Below are 5,804 nucleotides of genomic sequence, written 5' to 3' on the forward strand. Positions count from 1 at the left end.
GAAATGCCTGCAAGCAGCAGCCAGCAGGACCCTGAGCACAGCTCTGCGCACTGAGCTCCCATTAGCTTTGCTGTGCTGCCCCCTTTCAAGCTGCCCAGGCTGTCAGAGCTTTGGGAACAGCAAATAAAGTGCAGGAAAAACAGATGTTATTGTAGGCAAAGAGCAGCCTTCTGGCACAGATAGTGGGCGAGAGTCCTTAAAATGGTGCATAAATGAGCTTGGTAATCTGACAACACTGGAGAGTTTTCCAGCCAGCTGCTATACAGGATCTTAATCTAGCAGAAGATCATGCCAACCTGCTAGGGGAAGTTTAATTAATACAAATCTTGTAATTGAATTGTTCTGAAATGAATATTGGCATTAGGGATGCCTGATTTAGCAGTGAATTGAGATCATGGGACCTGATTTCCAATTAGGCTGTTGACGTTTTTTTCCTGCTTGTGTCTCATCTTGCAAGAGGATGTGCTGGGTGCCTGACCATGTGAAAAGGATGTGCTATTCCCAAGAGTAATTAAAGGCATGTACAATTGGTGAGATCTGATCCCAGAGTGGTAAACAGCAGCTGGGATCTGGCAAGAATCTGGGGGCTCTGAATGGAAGTCAAACTTGACCAAACCCTTGAGAGTAACTCTCTTTGGACCATTCCTATTTTGTAGATTAGAAAAGTGAAATTTGAGAAGAGGAATACGAGCACAGGATCCCAACTTTATCCCACAAGACCTTATTGTTCATGGGAAAGGACACTAGAAAGAAGGAGCTGTTTGAAGTTCCATAAAATCACGATTTGCAAAGTGAGGCATTTCCCAGGTGCCCATCATCTTCCTTGTTAACTTACAGGTCACCTTTTGCACTGCCCTCCCTATCTGAAATGGCCAGGGGATGGAAGCTCATGCAGTGGCTGTTGCATGCATCTGTGTGAAAGGAAAAAGCAGGGAGACAACAATATGGGATTCTACCCCCATTTTTAGAACCGTTGGGAAGCTCTGTGGACAAGAGCTGCAGCTATAGGTGCTTCACTGTGTGCCCCTAGGGAAGGATAAGCAATGACCCTGCTTGGTGCTGTGTTAAGAGGAACCAGACTGGGTTCAGTTCTTGGCACTGAGCTTGTTTATCCTGTTAGCCCTATCTCTCAGAGCATCATTCACTTTGTCCCCAGACACATGCTCTTATGATAATTTCTGTAATTCTGTTAGTGTGGAGGAAATAGGCTTTACTGTCCATTTGATTTTATTTCTTTTTTTTTTTTTTTCTGAGAACTCAGCTGCTTGGTCTTTTAGCTTAACCCTTTGTGGATACTTTTGGTTTTGCATTTCCAGGGCATTGAGGCTAAATGGTTTCCCTTTCTGTCTCCTTGCTATAAGCATCATTATAACTGAGAATTTTGTTTGTTCTTTTTAATGCCAACAAGAAATGAGTTAAAGCTTCAAAGATCAGACCATAATTGGTGTTCTCCAAAAGTCGATGTTTAACCTGAATAATTTGGAAACACTGGTCTGCAGAGGACACGAAGAGCCATAGCATCAAGAGATACAGATATTTTAGCTTAATTTGCCTCGTTACTGACACTTTCAGTGGTATTCTTATGGCACAGATATTTTGTTTCTAACATCTCATGCTGTATCTCCTGGTGAAATCAGCTAGAATTGTGGTAGAATTTTTTTTAGGACTGGGGAGGGAGATGTGATGAGAACACCATGACTGCATTGCAGAACTACACAGAAAAAGAATTTGTCTGGGTAGGGGGAAGCTGATCTACCAGGAAGATCTGAAACAATAACCTATGAAGCCTTTGTTCTTTGACAAACATGCTGCTATTAGGGGGGTTTTGCTAAGATTTGTTAACATCAAATCTTAATCAGTTCAGATGATGAAAAAAAGAACATTTTCCCACCTTTGGTCTAGGGTATCAATGCTCCCAGTTGTTCCCAGTTTGCTGTGGCTGCAGGGGTGCAGAAAGAGTCCCCAGTAAACGTATCTGAGTGCAGGTGGTGCGTGGTGGTGTTGGAATTTCTACATGTTCTGATGGAAGGCAAGATAGGTTCAGGATTAAAGAGTTTTGTAATGGTAGGGAATGGAGAGAAACTAAACAGAGATTTTTCCTCACTTGTAGGGAAGCAAAGACTGGTTGCACAATACCATTAAAAATTTTAGTGTAAAATACATTTTGAATGTCCACTTTTTTTTTTTTTAAATGGAAAGCATTATGGTAAAACCCCTAAAAAGTAGAAATGTTGAAGTTTATTTTGTTCAATGAACTGGGACATTATCATATTCATATTTGCCTGCAAGACATTTTTGATATTTCCTTTTCTCTAGTCTTTTAGTTTTAAAATCTTGCCAAAAAATAAAAGCAGAAAACCCTGTAATTCCTTGACAAGTTAAACTGGGAGCAGTTCTATCTATTATGTAGGTGGTGCTGTCGAGAGTTAGGCAAAAATAGGATTTGCCAGTTGGAAAATGCATTTTTAGGAGGTCAGTTTTTCAGAATTTTAGGAGTTTGGGGGAATTTTTTCATTCTGAAGTTTGCTATGGATTAAATTAGATCTGGAAATGCTAAACCTACAGAGGTGGTTCCCATGAACATAACTAGGAAAGAGTATATTGTTTCACTCATGGTTAAAAAGGAGTAAGCTGGCCACAGTGTATGAAAAGCACCAGAGCCCACCATTTCCTGGATGAGGAGCTTTGGTTCTGCAGGGATCTCCCTGGGGCCAGTGATGTGCCTCTTGAAAGCTTTTTCTGGGTTTGTCAAGTCTGAGGACTTCATCTGCCTGGACTCTGTGATAGCTGCTAACTGAGCTGCCAAATCCTTTCTAAAACTTTTGTCCATGCTGAGGATAATTTAGCTGAAGGCTGCAGTTACAGAGCCAAGCATTTTCAGTCTTTGCTGCTCATAGAGATAAGGGCAGTTCTGAGATGGGAGCACCTGGGGCCTCATCTCAGATGCATTCAGGCAGTGAGGGGGAGGATAGGAGGGAGCTGGCTAGGAGAGTAATGGGGTAAGAGTGGGACAGAGCCCAAGTGCTGTTGGTGCTGAAAACAACAGAAAGGGGTCTGTGCTCTGCAGGGGGGGGCTGCAGCTGCATCCATGGCTGCTTGGCTGGGTGAGTCCCTCTCCCTCCTGCCCTGAGGGAGTGTGCAGCAGCTCTTGCAGTGTTTAAGTCTGCACTGCCTCTTTCAGAGTCCCTGTTCAGCATTGGTTTGATATTTAAAGGGCTTTCACCTTTACACTGCCTGCACAGTGCTGGCAGCTTCTCTGGCTCCCCAGGTGCTTTCTCTGTAAGCAGAAAAAGCTGTTCAGCAGCTGGGGCATGTGTGCACCTGTGGTTGGGATGTAACCTAACATACAGCAGCATCTCCTTGCCTGGGGAAAGCAGCACTCTGCTCCTGGGGCTGTCTGTGCCCCATCTCACCTCACAGCTGTTGTTACAGCTGCCTGCAGAGCAGCAACTCTACTCTCCAGGTCTGAAAAGGAGAAGGAAACATTTGAGGTGGGGAAATGCCGTTTGACCCATTTAAACTTTGCACCACCCAGTGGTCATCATGGGAGTGTCCAGAATAGTTCATGTTTGGGGAGATGCCAGGGGGCTGCCCCCCTGTGCCAGGAGGATCTGGTGATCCCAGGGTGTTCCTGCATCACTGGGGCAGGCAGTCCTACAGTTATCCCTCACCTCCCTGCCCTGTCTGTGTGAGTGACACAGTGCTTAGAGGAAGGGGAATGGAAGGGAGGGTGACAGTGTGAACCCTTCCTCCTTCTAACGTGGGGCTGAAGACAGCCTCACCCACCCCACTTGTGATCCTTCTCCCCATCTGTCCTGGATTGCCAAACAAATTGTATTCTATTTACCATCTGTATGGCAGTTCTCTTCTGTTAAATGGGCAGTTTTCCTTATCTCTTCCACACCCACTCCTCCCTTTCACTGCATGTGAAACACTGCATGGCTGATCAGAACTACAGAATCCCATTGGGAGATGTAAGTCCAGAGGAAGGAGCCAAGCATTGCTACCTGGATATAATCTGGAGATTCTGGAATACCAGCACAGCTTTTCTCCTCTGGATTTCCCAGAGGAACAGCTGCCTCTTCCACTACACCTTTCTACAGGATCCCTGGTCCAACCAACCACCCCTGACACTGCAGGAGGGCTGCAGCCACAATTCCAATTGGACTGCTACCAACACCCTGACCCACAGGGTGTCAGGTTGCGTTCTGACTCTGTCAGGGTTGCTTTGGTTTATTGCATTGTTCATTTTATCTTTTTATTTTCTTCCTAGTAAAGAACTGTTATTCCTGCTCTCATATATTTTGCCCACGAGCCCCTTAATTTAAAATTTGTAGCAATTCGGAGGGGGGGTTAACATTTTCCATTTCAGGGGAGGCCTCTGCCTTCCTTAGCACAAAGCTGGCTTCCAAACCAAGACACCATCTTCTCAGACTGCCAGGCACCCAGCCCTGCTGAAGTGCTCCAAGGGACCCTCCCAGGCCTCAGGGATGGGGTGTGCCACTGGTGCAGGAGGGGTTCAGCCACTTTGGGAGGGAGTGAATGCAGCCCTGCAGCTGCTCAGAGAAATTGCAAAGGTGTGAATACACAGCTAAATCTTTGTACTTATCTGAGGCTGCCTGGGAATGGCAATTCTAGGTAGAAAATGTGGCTTGGTCTTGATGAAGTCAAGTAGGGCTGGAACTGTCTTCAGCTGTGGCTTGTTGAAGAACACAGGTTTAGGTGTCAACTAATTCCCCTGGGACAGGTGAGCCTCAAATCCCCTTCACAAGTAATAGTGGATTTCAAGTTCGTTTACCAGGTGTTAGTTGTACTTACCAATGGTGATACAATTGTTGTGTGTCCACAGCACCCCAAGGAAAAACTGAGGTTGATTTCACTTGAAAAGTGCAAGGAGCCCACTTTTCTTTTTGTAGGTTACCTGGAACAAACTGTGGTGGGATTGTCCTGTGATGGGGGTCTAGGGCCTCAATCTGTCCTTTGCCAAAAACTTTACGACTCTTTGTGCTTCCCTAGCTGATTTGTTGAGGGTTATACTTAAATCCACATTAAAATCTCTCCAGAAGAGCACACAGGTCTGTGTGTGCTCACATATCCTCTCATTCTTGCTGCCTTTCACCATTGTCTTCTCCCATTGCTTTCCTGTGCTCGTAGCCTTAGACTCATTAAAGTGTGCTTGTGCCCCAGATACATGAGCTGTTAAACTTGCAGGCAATTTGAGGACTAAATCTATATAAAGGAAAATTTTATGGTTTATTTCTATTTCATCACCAAACAGAGTGTTATATACATGTTTGTTTATCATACATTAATTCGGCCTTTGTTAATCCATCAGGTACCAGAGATGGCAACCAGAGAAACCTTTCAGGGCTACCTCAAAAGTGTTTCTGTTTCTCAGTTCAGTTGTAAGTATCAAACCCACTTGCAAGCTCTTTATAAATCAGACAGAAATAACTTTGATGCATTTGAAGAAATTTCATAGCAGTACCTTCTTTGTAATATGGAACTTGCAGTATTCTAAGGAAAGAAAATATCCTTCCTAAGGCAATGTATTTAAAATACATAATAATGTGATGATGATAATGCCAGGATGACATCTTGTACAGCAAAAATCTCTCACTGTAATGTTCAGACTTCAAATAATTGAAAAAAGGGCAAGATATCACCAGAAGTACTGGACTCACTGAAAAAAAAAGTTTTTTATTTGTTTTGGTTTTTTCCTATCCCAGTAAGTCAAGTTCTATGTTCCTTTTCCCTACTCTAAGGGATGTAAGTGCAACTCACTGGGCACCTTTGTGGAGTTA

The sequence above is a fragment of the Ammospiza nelsoni genome, chromosome 14, assembly GCF_027579445.1.
Source record: "Ammospiza nelsoni isolate bAmmNel1 chromosome 14, bAmmNel1.pri, whole genome shotgun sequence".
NCBI classification, from domain to species: Eukaryota; Metazoa; Chordata; class Aves; order Passeriformes; family Passerellidae; genus Ammospiza; species Ammospiza nelsoni.